Raw genomic sequence first — 18,780 nt, 5'->3', positions numbered from 1 at the left:
TTCTGCCTTTTTAATAATAAACAACTATTAACAGTACATATAAATAACACATTAACATTTTACTACAAGGTATGACTAAATGTTTCATTTTGCACAAGTTTGTAATGACAGGTCCGCTCTGATCAGTGAGGTTTAAGAGTTTAGATGAATAGCACAAGACAAGAGGTAACCTTGTCCTTCACAAGGGAAAAATGTGAAGGCAAATATTCTTGAGTTAATCGTGTTATTTACACTGTCTGCAGCGTGGGACAGCAACATGGTTTCTCTTCTTGTCTTCCTGCATCTTCTCACTCCACAACCAGCTGGAAGGAAGAGGCCAAAGAAGATCAGTGTCAGAGAGGCAACAGATCATCTGGTAAAATTCCAAAAGGTTTGTGAAGACAGTACGATCTAATTCCAAATAGGGTTCATGCAACATTTCAAGTCATTTTAAACTAGTGACTTATATGTAGATGTTTGTCTTTGTGTTTCAGTCCTGCCAGAGCCTGGAGGATCACCTCAGGACCACTGAAGGAAACCCTCAGCCATATCTTCTGGCCTCAGTAACTTCAAAAGCACAGGTTTCCAGCTTCTACATAGTCTTGGACAGAAAGCTTCTTCCATGTCAGTCATGCACATCCTTGGGTGCGTTTGATGAGTTGTTCAAGTCCCACTTTGTTTTCAGCGTGAAATATGATGATGCTCTGTTGAGTCTGTACACATTTTTGCAAACTACTGTACAACATTGATAGAGGTACAACAGAAGAAACTCTAAGAGTCAAAGAGCTCAGAGCAAAGCAGTAATTTTAACTTAGCCAGCAAGAATGCTCAGATGTTTCCTTTGTGCTTCAACCTTTGGCACAGCTTTACTTTTGTTCAGGCACCTCAAACTAATTCATGGGATGTACCCTGGGAAAAATGTGAGACTAAAATGTGGTCAAGTAGGATGTTGCTTGCAATTTTCAAGTTATTCTGGATTTAGAAGACACTTGATTAACATACTGTACAAGCTTCTAACACTTGTGTGCCCCCTCAGACCTCTTCTAACCATGACATCCAACAGCACAATAGTTCTCAGTGCTTAAATGATGAAACACCCCCTACTTCATCCCAAATTATTAAGGCAGGCCCTTCCGTGTCAACTCACAGCAAAGATATGTGTGCCTCCGTTATAGCCAAACTTTTGGGAACTGGAGTACCAAATACCGTAGTTCTTTCTACCATTGAGAATTTAGAGGAATTTGTAGGAGATTTGCAGTCTAATATTCAGGACCAAGTGTTGAACTCCCAGCTGACAACCCCTCCAGATCAGCCATAGAAGAGTTATTTAAAAGTATGGACAACCCTTTTAACCAACTGAATTCTGATAGCAAGTGGAAGAAATATTTCAGGGGAAAATGGGATATAGCCTGTTGAACTGCGCCTAGGAGTAAGGTATGATTCCAGAAGGAATAACAAAACAGGAAACTATGAGCAAGTTCCAATTAATGACAAGTTCATATACATTCCAATATTGAAAACACTCCAGTTCATTTTCAAGAATGAAAATATTTGTGAGATGATAAAAACATGTGCACAGAGTGACACATATGAAGACTTCTGTGATGGAAGCTACTTCAAAAATCACTCTTTGTTTTCAAGTAGTAAATTTGCCCTCCAAATCCAGTTATATTATGATGATTTTGAGTGTGCAAATCCTCTTGGTTCAAAAAAAGGTATACATAAAGTTGGCTGCCTTTACTTCATCCTTCGAAATCTTCCCCCCAGGGTTAATTCGGCCTTAATGAACATTCATCTAGTGTCATTGTTTCATGCACAAGATGCTAAGAAATACGGGATTGATGCAATACTGCAACCCTTAGTAAAGGACTTGAAAATATTAGAGACTTCTAGGGTTGCTGCTCCATTTTCTGAGGTTTCTGTATGTGGTACACTTGCACAAATTACTGGTGATAACTTGGGTATACATGGCATTCTTGGGTTTGTGGAGTCATTTAGTGCAAATTATTTCTGTAGATTTTGCTTAACTGATAAATCTTCAGCTCAGTCAGTTTTCTCAGAAGATGACCCACATGTGACTTTAAGATCACCAGCTCTGAATGATCAACTTTATACTAGTTTGGTAGATGACCCTACATTAACCTCTTCATTTGGCTTCAAGAGAAAGAGCATACTTAAAGGTCTCATCTCATCGTTTTTTCATTAATTTTGCCATGGTCTCTAGTATTAATGAATGCCCTGTGAGCTGGTTTTGGTGAAAAAAATGCTCTCCTGCGTCTATTTCATGCTGTTCTAGTTTGGTGGGGAAGGTGGGAGGGGAGGAACGACAGGATTTGCCTCTTGCTCATGAATATTCATGACATGTTAATGACCTCACCTCTGATTGGCTAACAGTACTGTGACGCTCCCTCTAGTGCGTCCTCATCCGATTCTGCCTGTGCTATGCTCCATATTCAACTTTACAGTGCTAAAACCTGGCTAAAACTCGAGACAAAACTGTTGCACAAAATGTCTTCGGAGATACAACTTCATGTGTTTGATCCTAGTATCCGAGTAGGAAGAAGAACCGCTTCCTGATTGTTTGTCGGTGAACGTTGGTTTAATAGAATGGTAACAATTGCATGTCAGCTTAAAATTTCTCCTAAAAGAGGTAAACGTTTGTGGCAATCGTCATCTTGCATTCAAGTAATAAACAGTTGGAAACATTTTAAAATAAAGACCTATTTCTTTACACAGTCAAAAGTCTTTGCAATCTTCCTAGTAGATATTTTACTTCACAACAGGTTATAAGCACCCTAAATGCAGTTCAGCCACTGACCTAGCCTGCTAATTGTATGCTATCGGAATAGATAGTTGTGGTTTGAATTCCATGATACTATCATTGAAAGACCACTTGGTCATAGTCCAATATATATATATAGATCTAAATGCAAACACACTTACCTACACCTAGCTATATTTCGCTAGAATTGCACCAGAATGCCTACAGAAGCAGAGAACGTGTGCTGCAAGACTTCTCCAGTAATGAGAACTATGGCTTTGATTGCCTACATTGGCAGAGGTTAGCCTACTCAGGTTGTTTTCTGTCACGTATGACCCTTAGGAAAAAGTACTATAGGAATCTTATAGTATAAGACTACTATAGAAAAACTATAGCAGTTATAGGATATTATAGAGTTATTAGTACTTAAGTATGTCCCAAAATACGTATTCCTATAAGATTACTATCCTATAAGATTCCTATACTACTTTTTCATAAGGGGATTGCTCATGTGGTTAGAAAAATGGGCAACACCAGTACCCCTGTTGTCTATATGACCCTGTACCCAGGATTAGAACCAGTCTGCCTTAACATAATGTACTCCCTTCAAAATGCACTAAACATTCGACTATGGCCCCCTGTGAGACAGAAGATATGAAAGGTAAGATAAACCTTTAGCCTAAAAGGGACAAAAACTGATGCAACTCCTAAAACGAATATACAAAATACAGGTCAATTTTCAATAAATAGCTTTTGTTAAATGGTGGTTGGGTTGGTAAATAATTGTAGGACTGTATGAGGAATTATGTATTTAAGATGGGTGTCTCACTGGGGTGTCGATCAGAACACAAAAGAGTCGATGCAATTCAATCCAGCACTTTACTTGAGGTGTTGAATGATTTACACAGCACAGCAAGCACAATAAGGTACACTGGTTGTTATGTTTCAATGGGTGTATGTATGTGTGGTCTGGAATAAACAAGAAATAATGTGTCTGTTAATTTCCCATTATAAAGTTACATCATTGGCAGTTGATCATTGGCATCAATGCACTATACTTGCATTAATACACTATAAACTGACATTTCTCTATTCAGGGCTGCCAACTTTTCAAAAAACCTTGGAGTGAGATTTGGTGGGGCCAACCAAAATTTTGCTGCGGAAATTTTTGTTTGGCTCATTCAGCATTATACCGTACAGCAGTGGTCCCCAAACTTTTTCTTCCGAGGGCCAGCTTACTATGCTGTAAGAGAGGGCCAGAGACTCGGAGTATATCAGTAACCATGAATAGCTTAGTGCTGTGAACAACAGCAGTCTACCTTAGTTGAATATTCCATTACATTTAATCTATAGGCTTTTGCAATTTAATACCATTGTTAGCTGTGTTTATATTGCCATCATGCCATATCATTGTAAAATGTAACTCAAATTAAATAATACTAATAAAAAGACATTTGCATTCCCAAAAGTATATTTCATTAAAAATGTGTGAACTCTGAAAATGTAAAGTTCTCAAACTATGAGAATTTTATGAAGTGCTGAAGTGGTCTGAAATGACCACCATTCAACATTTGAACGAAAAAAAATAATTATCCCAGAAAGTCCCAGAAAAATGACTTGAATATAAGTTAGTTAGTTATTAACAATTCATTGATAAACTTTTAGAATACTTTGAGCACTGATGCAGTCAGCATAGCCTCATTACATTGTTTGCAAATAGGCCTACATTTCATTCCGTTTTTGATGGCAAACGCGAAACAGCGCCAAAACAACCACTAGTGGACAAAAAGAATATTACATGTATACTGTTAAGACTCGCCATACAGAATGAATGGGGGAAATTGCGGAGGTTATAGTTTGACGATGTCGTACTCCCGTGCGGGCCGGTTGCTATATACCACAGACATGTTTTGAGGGGCCACCCAAAATGAGGTGGCGGGCCGTAGTTTGGGGACCACTGCCGTACAGTAAAAAAAAAAGTATATCAGTGGTTCTCAGGTGTAGGGACCAGGGTCCCAGAGTTAAATTAACATTGGTCTCAAAGGGATCTAGCCTAATGCTAGGACCATGGGCGTTGGAGGCATTCTGAAAGTGGGTGGGACATTTCAGTGGGGGGTATGGGGGTCCTCCCCCAGAAATTGTTTTTTTGGACTAGATGCAATTTCCTGAATTCTGGTACATTTTAACAGGTTATTTACATACTTCTACGCTACGCAATAAGGTTTCCATTACAGCACCGCAGACGTTCAATGAACGCATGAAAGCGGATAAAGTAAATTAAATATCAAACTAAAGCGAAAATGTCATGCTTTTGAAGGCCTACCATTGTGCAGTCTAGCTGTGGTTAGTGACGTGATGCTGTTAATGGGGAGTTTTACATAAACCTATAGGTTATTATTTATTTGGCGTACCTATAAGGCTTTTTATCTTATCAAAAGTGAGGGGGACGACTGATCTGTTCAACACTGCGGGGGATTTGGCGCTTGTCACTGTGTGTGTGACAGAAGTGGAATGGGAGAATGCGTGTAACAAAAAAAAAAGCTTACAAGCGATTTACGCGCAAATGGGAGAATCCAATGAAAATGACAATGAAGCACTAAACAGATCCAAACTAACAATTTTAAAAAGTGGGTGTGTGTTTTGTAAGAATTTAAGAAATGTTTGTATATTTTAACTTTTAAACGCATCAATCTGGTGCACTTTTAAAAATAAATTCAGAGGTCAGACTTGCTTATTTTTATGGAAATATTTGTGCTGTAGCCTAAGCTATTTTGCACTTCAGAATTATAACCATGCATACACAGGTGGAATAGTTATGGTGATATTGCAATAAGTTCACAACCACAAAAACATATGGTACATTTCACAGTTCAGAAATGTTAAAAAATGTGTGTACATTTCAGCACTCCATGAAATTATGCAGAAGTGGTCACCTGTGTTATTCAGCTAGTTCATTTAAGATAATATATTGGTCATTGTAATGGCCATAGCCTATAGCCTACAGGCTATTCCTTTTTCAGGATGGACCCATATCTGCATGATGTGAATGTTTGCATATGGCTTATGTCAGGCTTTATATCAATATTTGTGTCTCCTTATTTGATTTTCTTCATATTTTTGCATTAATGTCACTAGAAAGCATGCCAATATAAATATATTCATTTATCTGTGTAAGTGGGATTGGCTGGAACCTGACAATATAAGAACCATGATAGTGGGATAATCTATGGCTGAGCAATTTACAAAAATGTATGTAGGCCTACTGACAAATAGTTTAGATTAGAATAGCCTACATTATAATTTCACATTTATGTAGAAATGTGTTGCAATTTCCAAAACAAAGGCATACTTTATATCCTCGTATTCGGTAAGGTTTGCTGTTTATTGTGATATTAGGTTTGCCACGTGTTGTGTGAAGGGTTAGTGAGATATTAAACCCAGAGTAATGGGTGTGCACTGTGTGCAAAATGCAAATATGATTAGCCTAAATTGCACGTCGGTTCAATGTTAATTTTCTCATGAACCATTTATCACAGCAACGTGGCGCTAATATCATTGGAAAGCTTAGATTCCGCTCGTTGATGATGTGTGATATCATGTATAGGTTTAGTTTAGTTGAACCTCATCTGCCAGGTATTTGACCTACCACGTTGACACTTCAGCGTGAAAAATACTCAAAGCATAGGCCTACCTGAAGCCGGGGAAATGCGGGGGGAATGCGCCTGGGACGGCTTCTGAAGTAGCATCGCAAATGAGAGAAAATTTAGAAAATTCCACAGACAGGGGGTGCTCTTGAACCCTCTCACCGTCTCTGAAAGCATAACCGTGGCTCAACAGGTAGATCTATAGGCTAAACTCATTTTTCAGGCATCTGACCGACTGGGTTGACACTTCAGCGTGAGAAATCGTGTGTGAGTGTGTGAAACTAATCAAATGCGTGTGTCTCACGGCCAATGCGTGAGAGTTGGCAGCTATGATATTATCATTATGTTACAACCTCTGCACAACTACTATTGATGTTAGAAGAACAAAACAATACATCTTCAAATGTTCATTGCTTATTACATGTGTTATAAAAACAAAATCCTTGTCTGCTTTCTGTGTTTTTGCATGCACCTGTCTACAGGGGTGTAAAGACATATTTGTTCACCATGCACTTAGGCTGTTCTGAGTCATTGTTTGTATGTTATAGTATTTGTTGATTTCCATTTATTGCCCATTGATATTGCATTCACATTATTGTTTATTATTGCTATTCTCCTTATTAATGTAGTGTCACCAACATTTAAAATAATATCAACTGACATTGTTATTCATAGCCATATTTATTCTGCTCTTATAAGGTAATACAGTGCACATATTTATATTTCATTTATACTACTCTAAACCACCTTCTGAAAATCAACTGTATAGTACTGCACCATATTTCTTGACCTGTCTCACCACCTGCCTATACTGTAGGCTACTTACACCACCTTTACTTACAACACTTTGAAGAGCCAAAACAAAGCTCAGCACACCTGTTCTGTGCATCAGCAAAGTTGGAGGGTTAATTTATGAACCATCACTTCTAGCTGAAACATCACTTCTAGTAGGCTACATGTGACGTGTAGGCTAGAATAGAAGTCTTTATTGTCCACTACTGGGGAAATTCATCGGCAACACTTTATTTTAATGTGTCGCTGTTACAGTGTACCTACATGTACCTAATTAGGTACAGTGGTACAACCTGTGTAATAACATGTACTATCAGGTACTGTACTATCATTGTACTTGCATTATGTATTTGTGAGTACCTACATAGGCTATTTGTTACATTGTAATACTGAGTGCTTTTACCAAACTTTGCCAATTTGCCTACATTTTCATCAGAGGCAAAGAGCTGACCTGAGACCTGCTGGATGGGGTAAATCTGGTCATGATAGATTTGATATACAAACCATTATTAGCTCCAGTCAAGGCCTCATTGATGATGGAATCAGTTAGCATATTGATGTAACTCAATGATACTTCCGTAAACTCATTGATGTCAGCAGAGTTCGTCTTGAACACAAAGATTGTTAAGGCGGAGCTCCGCCTTAACAATCTTTGTTGAACATCTCCCAGTCAACGTTGCTAAGGGCGTCCTGTAGCCTGGCTTCCGATTGGTCAGTCCAGCGCTTGACCTCCTTCGTCACTGGGGGGTCCGTCCGACTTCTCTGTTTGTACATAGGCAGTAGGAAAACAGCGGCATGATCTGATTTTCCGAAAGCTGGTAGAGACTTCGCTTTGTAACTGTTCTCTAACTGTGTGTAGCAGTGATCCAGTGTGTTGTCACCACGTGTAGGGAAGTGAATGCGTTGAATAAATTCAGGCATGGACCGGTTCAGATGTACTTGATTGAAATCACCGGCCACAATAACATAGCTGCCAACTCTCACGCATTGGCCGTGAGACACACGCATTTGATTAGTTTCACACACTCACACGCCACCCCCCCTGTTATGATGAATGATAAGTTCTTTAAGGAATTTTGTGGCCACTGAAGGGCATCGGTAAGAATGCACTCTTGAAGATGTTCAAGGGGAGTCTTGGGTATTTATTAAATAATAAATCAGTAATTACATTATAATTGTATCTATTGGTGTGGGTGTGTGTGTGTGTGTGTGTGTGTGTGGTTTCTGAAAGGGAAACAGAAATGACAAAGGAGAATAATTACTCCTAAATGCAGTGCTATAAGAAATTAGCATCCATAGCCTAGCCAACATACAAATATGAAATAGCCTGGCCTACAATAAGCTAACACAAAATGCTCCATTAATAGTTATGAAGATAGCTTGTCAAAACAGTACTGTTTCCCCTCATAATATACCAAATGACGATTACAAACATCCATTTTACAGATATCTCAACACCATAAGCATGATTATACAAGATAAGAAGACGGCAGATAAATATAAAGCACTGTAACCTCACGGGTAAAAGTCACAAAAATAATTTCTGTAAAAGTTTACCTCCACGATTGAAATCAAGCAAAGTTGAGACATAAATCCTGCCTAAATGTACACCATGAAACATATAAACAACAATAAGGAATCGTACTTACAGTTCTGGACGCACACAAGACACAAGATGCATGAAATAACTACAAACTAAGCATGTGGATTAAACAGTGAAACATGGCGACCTCTCCCCAAACTTTCTGGAATATTACTGTACACGCTTCATTCACATGCGTGCACGGGAGGAGGCGCTCTCTGATTGGCTGATGCTATTATTACTAAATGTCAATCTGGCACTCATGTCAGACCCTTTGTCACAGCCGCCCCCAAATTTGTCCCATCAAATTTGTCACTTGCGGAGGGGCTGATAAGTGTCAGGAAGGTCAGGAAGAGCAACGAGGTGTGCCACGGGCCTGGTGTAGGTCTTCTCCTTCACCTTGATGACAGCGGTGCGGACTCGTCCGTCGGTCCCTGGGATGACGCTGGTGACCCGACCAACAGGCCAGAGGGCCCTTGGCAGTTGCGGGTCCACCACCATCACGACGGCTCCCGGCTGCAGCTGCGATGGGTCCTTGTGCCACTTGGACCTGGTCTGCAGTGACGGGAGGTAGCGCTGGATGAAGTGGCTCCAGAACTGATCTGCTAACACCTGAGCTTGCCTCCAGCGGCGGCGGCTCAGCAGATCAGACTCTGTGTAGATGGCTTGAGGGAGTGAGGGATCCAGCCGCCCCATGAGGAGCAGATTGGGTGTCACGGGGTCCACATCAGCTACATCTGTGGAGACGTAGCCTAGAGGTTTCGAGTTTAAAACCCCTTCCACTTCTATCAGCACTGTCCTCAGGACCTCTTCAGGGACAGGCTGAGTCTGAATAGTGGTGTACAGTGCGGCCTTGACAGATTTCACTTCCCGCTCCCACACGCCCCCGAAATGTGGAGCACTTGGAGGGTTGAACTGGAATTGGATCTGGTACTTTACGAGGTGATCTTGGAGGGTGGGATGCATGGCTTTGAAGGCTTCTTGCAGCTCTCTAGAACCACCACGGAAGTTAGTTCCTTGATCCGATAGGAGCTCTGCAGGTTTGCCTCTCCGTGCAATGAACCTGCGGAGGGCCATTAGGAAGGAGTCTGTGTCGAGGCTGGACAGAATGTCCAGGTGCACTGCCCGGGTTGTGAGGCATTTAAACAGGATGCCCCACCGCTTTTCATGACGACGACCCACTTTCACTGTAAATGGGCCAAAGCAGTCCATTCCCGTTGAGAAGAATGGGGGCTTCATCAGCCGTAGCCTTGCTGGTGGGAGATCTGCCATTTTGGGCACGGAAGGCATAGCTCTCCACATCTGGCAATCTGTGCAGGCATGCTGATGGCTCTTGACAGCTTCACGGCCTTGCAAGATCCAGTACTTGCGACGCAGCTCCGCAAACAGGCGCTCTGACCCTGGGTGGCGTAGACACTCGTCGACATCCTGGATGATGAGCCGGGTGACTTTGTGCTGAGGGTCCAGGACCACTGGGTGGATGGCATCCAGGTCCAGTTGGTCGCTGCGACGAAGCCTCCCTCCAACACGGATAAGACACACAGTGTCATCGCACTCTGGGGCTAGAGCACGTAGCCGGCTGGTCGTTGACACTGGCTTTCCGCACGCGTGGCAGGTCAAACTCCTCCGGGGAAGCTCTCCTGCTGGGCTTGTCTCAGAACTTCTCGCCCGCATCCCTGTAGTCCTCGGCCGAGACACTGGCCTGGTCGGTGGTCACCCCCATGGATCGATAGCACAACAGCTTCGACCATGTCTTTGAGGGAGGAGAACTGGTGAGCAGTAGGAGACGATGAGCTCTGAGTAGTCGCGTGTTGAGGCAGCAGACTGTAGGTTTTACGCAGCTCAGCAGTGTCCTCCAGCTCCACTGTGGCAGGTGTCATAGGCCAGAACTCTGGTGATTGCTGCAGGAACCCTGGGCCTTTGTTCCACCTACTGTCGTGGCTCAACTCTAGCAGTGTCTTGCCTCGTGTGATGTCGTCAGCTGGGTTATTAGCCGAATCCACGTACCTCCACGCATGGACATCAGTCAGGTCCTGGATCTCGGTGACTCGTGTCCCGACAAATACTTTATAGCGGCAGGAGTCAGAACGGACCCAGGTAAGGACTGTGGTGGAATCGGTCCACAGCATGACTTCACTGATGGGCAAGGTGAGCTCTCGCTGCAGAAGGGAAGCCAGCTGGGCTCCTGTCAGTGCAGCGCACAACTCGAGCCTGGGCATTGACAGCTGCTTCTTTGGGGCCACTCGCGATCTTGCAGATAAGAAGGACACCTCTACCCGGCTGTCGGGACTCTTAGTTCTGAGGTAGGCTACAGAACCGTAAGCCTTTTCGGACGCATCTGCAAAGACGTGCAGTTCTCTCTTGCAGCTTGAGATGTCCAGCTCATGGCTCACGTAGCACCGGGGTAGGGAGATCTCTGAGAGATGCTGCAGCTCCTCTTCCCATTCCAGCCAGGGTTGTAGCACATCCTCAGGAAGTGAGGGATCATCCCACTCTCTCCGCTTGTCCCACAAGTGCTGCACTAGGACTTTGGCTCGGGTCGTGAAAGGGACAATGAATCCCAAGGGATCGTACAAGCGGGCCAGGACTCTGTAAATGTTCCTCATGGTGGGTATAGGATGGTCTGGCATCCGGTACTTGTACCTCAAGGTGTCCGAGTTGCAGAGCCAACGGAGCCCTAGAGCTAGCTCCTGTGGGTCAGCACTGGACTCGTTGAGCCATAGCTCGCTGCTCTCTGACCTGGCTTCCTTTTGCAAATGGCTGATTGAGTCAGGGATGTTGCTGGCCCATTGACGCAGCTCGAATCCTCCAGATGCCAGGAGTAAGGTGATCTTGTCCACGAACCGTCGAGCTTCGTCCACAGAGGAGAGACTCTGGAGGCAGTTATCGACATAGAACGACCTCTCTATGGCCACCCGTACATCCTCATCTTGCTGGCAGTGGTCAACAACGTGTTTCTGTAGCGCGAAGGTAGCACAGCAGGGGCTACATGTTGTGCCGAATGGCAAGACCTGCCAGACGTAGGTGTTTGGTGGTTTCTCTGTCTCCATGTTGCGCCACAGAAAGCGAAGCAAGGGCCTGTCTTCGGGGAGTAGCCTCACCTGATGGAACATGCCCTTGATATCGCTGCTTACTGCAACGGCATGTTCTCTGAAGCGCAGTAGGACACCGATGAGGCTGGAACTCAGAGTAGGGCCTGGCAGCAACAGCTCGTTCAGGTCGTCTCCTTTGTACACGAATGAGCAGTTAAAGACAATCCTGTTCTTGCCATTGTGGGACACCATGTGGTGTGGGATGTACCAGGATTCTGCTGCACTCTTGAGCTCCTCTTCTGGCACCTTGACTGCATAGCCGGCCTTCTCCAGCTTGTTAATCTCTGCACAGTACGCTACTGCGCGCTCTGGATCTTTGGAGAGGCGTCTCTCTGTGCTGCGGAGGTTAGCCAACACTGCCTCTTTGGGTGCATTCAGCTGTGGCATATTCTTCACCCGTAGGAGTGGAGTAGCGTATCGCTGGATACCATCTACGTCGATGCGTGTGGTCTTCTCTTCCAACAGGTGGATAGCATCCTGATCCTGCCTGGAACGAGTGACCAGCTTCTCACTCCTATAGGGGAGAACATCCAGCTGCCACAATCTCTCCACACTCTGCAGGAGCTCCGCAGTCGGGGAGAAGGTTGACAGGTGCATGCAACTCTGTTCAGTGGTCTGTGGCTTCCTCTGCACAACTGGCCCTTGTAGTGTCCAGCCTAACCTCGTCTTCACCGCTGCTGGAGTCCCGGGGGGTCCCAGGCGCACTGGTTCCACTGGTGTGACGAGGTGAGGGTGGTCAGACCCAATCAAGAGCAGAGGGCCGCGCCATCTAGATCCTTGAGCGGGATCCCTCTCAGGTGTTTGTGCTTCCTTTGAAGCGCCTTCACTGGGTATGAGTGTTCGGCCAGACTCAACTGCTCGGCTGTAAAAGCCCGCAGTATCTTGAAGGACTTCTTCGGCTGGTCCACTGGCGAGATGGAGAACGACACAGTAGTGCCATGTAGGACTCTGAGATCTTGACAGACTGTCCGCAGGGCCAGGTCCTCGGGCAGGCCTTCGAGCTTGAGGCTGTGGGCAGCTGCTGGGAGTAGAATGGTCCTCTCCGAACCATCATCTAGGATGGCATACGTCTCTAGGGCATGAGGGCCATTCCGCAGCAACACTCTGCTCACTTTCAGGAGTACCTGATTGCAGCCTGACCGCCTGTCCAAGTACAAGACGTCGTTGACGGTGGGTGTGCTCACAAAGCAGGCTAGGTTCTCTGTGGCAGGCTTCGCATTCCCATCATGCGGGGCAGACTTGGCGTTCACGTCATGCAGTGCCTGCAGGTGTTTGCCTTTGCACTTGTGACACAGCATCTTCAGACGACACTGGGCGGCCTGGTGCAGTCTGCCGCAACACCAGCATCTTTTGTTCGTCTTGATCCACACCGTCTTCTGCTCCACCGTGAGCAACTTGAAGTTAGCACAATGGTCAAGGAAGTGCTGGTTGTTGTTGCAGTAGGGGCAATAGGCGGTTTTCTCGGCCTGCTTGGCATTGGAGGTTGGCGTGGCTGCTGCTGGTGCATTCTCAGGCTGATCCGTGGTGTGTAAGATGCTAGTGACTTTGGCACCCTTGCTGTCTTGGCGACGGTCAGTCCTGGACTTTGCCTTGCCCTTCTCCTCATGCTCCCGAGACTCACACATTGACTGCTGCATCTTCAACTCGTAATTGAGCCAGTCAGAGAAGTGCAGGAGGGTTGGTATTGTGATGCGCTGTGGGTACAGGAACCTCTTGAACTCCGCCCTCATGTCGTGAGGCAACTTAGACAGAAGCCTGGATACGTGGGAGCCACAGCAGAGTTCGGTCTGTCCGCTCGTCCCAAGCTGATTCAACAGGCCCACCAGTGATCTTACTTGAAGTGCGAACCTCTTGAAGCCTTTGGTGTCGCCATGTGCAACGCTCTGGGCATCCATCAGGTCCGCGATGTGCCTGAGAGCCAGCTGGTGTGGCTGTCCGTAGTGCTCTGTTAGGCTGTCCATGGTATCCGTGTAAGGCTGAGGGGAGTTGGTGTATGAATCGGCGATGAGCAGAGCGTCTTCATGCTTTAAGTGATCGACCAGTATCTGGAACTTAAAAGCTCCGTTGCGTCCTTTGGCAGCAGATTCTCCAGTGCATCCTTCAGCCTCGCGAACTCCCTTGGGTCACCTTTAGTGAATGGAGGGATTTTTGCCTTTGGCCCACGGTACACAGTCTCCCTCTGGGGGGCAGATATTGGCTCACCAAACTCTGACTCTGATGGCGTGTATGGTTGACAATACCCTGGGGTTGGTACCCTGGGTACTGGCGGTGGAGGTTGAGGCAGCACTGGACGCGACTGAACGGGGTGCATTTCCCTCAGGCGCGTCGTAAGCTCTTCAATTAAGTCCTTTGCCGGAGGGGCTAGCTGCTCCGCTTCCTCTGTTATCGGAGGTGGAGGCAGGGGCCAGTCACCGTCATCTCCTGGAGGCAACACGTATGCACTGGGTTGAGCAGGCGGTGGTGGTGGCGGTCCAAAGGACTGGGACCAATCATTTTCCTGCTTAATAGGACGTAGTGTTGGATGTGGGGCAGACCACTGAAGAGAAGGAGGAGGAGCAGATGGCCATTGAGGCGGTAAGTGCGGCAGTGCAGCGCTGGCGTCGAGGCGCCGGTGCAGGTCCAACATCTGTTGCTGCATTCGCTGGTTATCCTCCACTATTCTATGCAGGACAGTCATGACGTCAGGAACAGCTTCAATGATGGGCTGACTTTGTGGCGCCGCAGGTGTGCTCTGGTAAAGGGGGGCAGCTGGTTCAGGTAAGTAGACAGAGTGCTGTATTCTTGATGCCTGTGCTGCGCCACACTCTTCATCCAGAGCTGGAGGTGTGAGAGGCGTCATCCTGGCGAATCTCTCTGAAGCTCCCTCCATGCCATGATAGCGCTGTTGCCCTGGTAAGTAAGCTGCATCATGAGGGGGGTAGTTGGACCGCTGTAGGGCTGGAAGGGAGACAGCATAATCCTCCATCCAGGCTGGCTGCCTTACTGTGCGGCCCGAGGGGCCTTTTGTCTGCAGGTGGCGGGCTCCTTCTCTGGACTGGAAACATCTTCAATAATCCTCGGTGACCACACTATCCTCGCTGGGGCCTCCAATTTGTTATGATGAATGATAAGTTCTTTAAGGAATTTTGTGGCCACTGAAGGGCATCGGTAAGAATGCACTCTTGAAGATGTTCAAGGGGAGTCTTGGGTATTTATTAAATAATAAATCAGTAATTACATTATAATTGTATCTATTGGTGTGGGTATGTGTGTGTGTGTGGTTTCTGAAAGGGAAACAGAAATGACAAAGGAGAATAATTACTCCTAAATGCAGTGCTATAAGAAATTAGCATCCATAGCCTAGCCAACATACAAATATGAAATAGCCTGGCCTACAATAAGCTAACACAAAATGCTCCATTAATAGTTATGAAGATAGCTTGTCAAAACAGTACTGTTTCCCCTCATAATATACCAAATGACGATTACAAACATCCATTTTACAGATATCTCAACACCATAAGCATGATTATACAAGATAAGAAGGCGGCAGATAAATATAAAGCACTGTAACCTCACGGGTAAAAATCGCGCAAAATAATTCAGCGGTAAAAGTTTACCTCCACGATTGAAATCAAGCAAAGTTGAGACATAAATCCTGCCTAAATGTACACCATGAAACATATAAACAACAATAAGGAATCGTTACTTACAGTTCTGGGCCTTTACAAGACACAAGATGCATGAAATAACTACAAACTAAGCATGTGGATTAAACAGTGAAACATGGCGACCTCTCCCCAAACTTTCTGGAATATTACTGTACACGCTTCATTCACATGCGTGCACGGGAGGAGGCGCTCTCTGATTGGCTGATGCTATTATTACTAAATGTCAATCTGGCACTCATGTCAGACCCTTTGTCACACCCCGATTTCTCACGCTGAAGTGTCAATCCGGGTGGTCAGATGCCTGAAAAATGAGTTTAGCCTATCTATAGATCTACCTGTTGAGCCACGATTATGCTTTCAGAGACGGTGAGAGGGTTCAAGAGCACCCCCTGTCTGTGGAATTTTCTAAATTTTCTCTCATTTGCAATGCTACTTCAGAAGCCGTCCCAGGCGTCCCAGGCGGTATGCTTTGAGTATTATTGAGTATTTTTCACGCTTAAGTGTCAACCTGGTAGGTCAAATACCTGGCAGATGAGGTTCAACTAAACTAAACCTATACATATGATATCACACATCAGGTCACACATGCGGAATCTAAGCTTTCCAATTATATTAGCGCCAAGTTGCTGTGATAAATGGTTCATGAGAAAATTAACATTGAACCGACGTGCAATTTAGGCTAATCATATTTGCATTTTGCACACAGTGCACACCCATTACTCTCGGTTTAATATTTCACTAACCCTTCACACAACACGTGGCAAACCCAATATCACAATAAACATCAAACGTACCGAATACGAGGATATAAAGCATGCCTCTGTGCAATAAGTGGTTCCTGAGTAATCCGGTTTTGAAATTGCAACACATTTCTACATAGCCTCATTGGGGCAAAATTATAATGTATTCTAATGTAAACTATTTGTCAGTAGGCCTACATAAATTTTTGTAAATTGCTCAGCCATAGATTATCCCACTATCATGGTTCTTATATTGTCAGGTTCCAGCCAATCCCATTACAGATAAATACATATATTTATATTGGCATGCTTCCTAGTGACATTAATGCAAAAATATGAAGATTCAAATAATGAGACACAAATATTGATATAAAGCCTGACATAAGCCATATGCAAACATGATCATGCAGATATGGGTACATCCTGAAAAAAGGAATAGCATGTAGGCTATAGGCTATGGCTATTACAATGACCAATATATTATCTTAAATAAACTAGCTGAATAACACAGGTGACCACTTCTGCATAATTTCATGGAGTGCTGAAATGTACAGACATTTTTGAACATTTCTGAACTGTGAAATGTTTTTGTGGTTGTGAACGTATTGCAATATCACCATAACTATTCCACCTGTGTGTGCATGGTTATAATTCTGAAGTGCAAAATAGCTTAGGCTATAGCACAAATATTTCCATAAAAATAAGCAAGTCTGACCTCTGAATTTATTTTGAAAGTGCACCTGATTGATGCATTTAAAAGTTAAAATATACAAACATCTCTTAAATTCTTACAAAACACCCACCCACTTTTTAAAATTGTTAGTTTGGACCCCCCCACTTTTGCCGTGTGAAATACCAGTGCTGTTTTCAGCATCTGTTTAGTGCTTCATTGTCATTTTCATTGGATTCTCCCATTTGCGCGTAAATCGCTCATAAACCTTTTTTTTTTTTGTTACACGCATTCTCCCATTCCTCTTCTGTCACACACACAGTGACAAGCGCCAAATCCCCCGCAGTGTTGAAGAGATCAGTCATCCCCCTCACTTTTGATAAGGTAAAAAGCCTTATAGGTATGCCAAATAAATAATAACCTATAGGTTTACGCTAGCCTATGTAAAACTCCCCATTAACAGCATCACGTCACTAACCACAGCGACTGCACAATCTCGTATTCACTCTGTTGGATATCTGAAGCCAGTTTGTCTACTTAGATAGTGTAAATCCTCAAATTATGGCCGGGGTCTTAAGACAAAGTACAGGCCTTTAGGGGCAGGATTGTATTCGAGACAGCCCTTTATTTCTTATGCGAGTTTTATTTTGAGACATGCGTTTCTTGGAGCGGCATACTGGTAGGCCTTCAAAAGCATGACATTTTTGGTTTAGTTTGATATTTAATTTACTTTTGGACTGTTTGATTATATTGTTAAATGTTGGGACTGATGGGCACTGAAATCTGGGGAGGTATTTGATGATCACTATTATTATGTAGTTGAAAGAGTGTTGGGATTTCAAACAAACCTTTCATGCTTCATTGAAGGTCCATGGGTGCTATAATGGAAACCTTATTATGTAGCCAAGTAGCCTATATATTGAGTTATTTTTAAATTATGCATGATTTCCTCTTTATTAATTTCGTAGGCTGGCTTCATTTTGTTATATAGAAGTATCTAAATAACCTGTTAAATGTACCAGAATTCAGGAAATTGCATCTAGTCCAAAAAGAAAATTCTGGGGGAGGACCCCCACACCCCCTGCTAAAATGTCCCACCCACTTTCAGAATGCCTCCGACGCCCATGGTCCTACTAGTAGGCTAGATCCCTTAGATACCAATGTTAATTTAACTCTGGGACCCTGGTCCCAGGGATGGATTACTGTACGGGCCTTCCGGGCCCAGACCCAGGGGCCCAAGGTGTCAGGGGGCCCTGAAGCCCAAGCCTTTGCATGGAATCATTTCCTCAATTTCAACACATCAGGATGTAGGCTATGAATTTGATTGAATTTAGTATTGGCCATCCCCAAAATGCACCAGAATACAGGAAATCACATCAAACTAATTTTTAAAATTCTGGGGGAGGACCCCCAACCCCCCCTTCCACATATGCGACAATTAGTGGGGAGCCCTTAATACATGTGGGCCCAGGGGCCCGAAAGTTCATAATCCGTCAATGCCTGGTCCCTACACCTGAGAACCACTGATGTATGTTTTTTTTACTGTACGGTATAATGCTGAATGAGCCAAACAAAAATTTCCGCAGCAAAATTTGGGTTGGCCCCACCAAATCTCACTCCAAGGTTTTTTTGAAAAGTTGGCAGCCCTGCAATAAGCGCAGCTTCAGGATGCGTGTGTTGTTGTCTATTTAACACTTCTTGCAATTCTGAAACCGCAGCATCTGTGTTGGCTTGTGGAGGAATGTAGACAGTGTGGAATATTACCGAAGTAAACTCACGGGGCAGGTAGAAGGGTCGACAGACGATCGCTAGATGTTCTAGATGAGGAAAAAAAAAAAATATATATATATATATATATATACATATAAAT

This window comes from Alosa alosa, chromosome 7, assembly GCF_017589495.1.
Source record: "Alosa alosa isolate M-15738 ecotype Scorff River chromosome 7, AALO_Geno_1.1, whole genome shotgun sequence".
NCBI lineage: Eukaryota > Metazoa > Chordata > Actinopteri > Clupeiformes > Clupeidae > Alosa > Alosa alosa.
Note: the sequence above shows the minus strand (reverse complement) of the source record.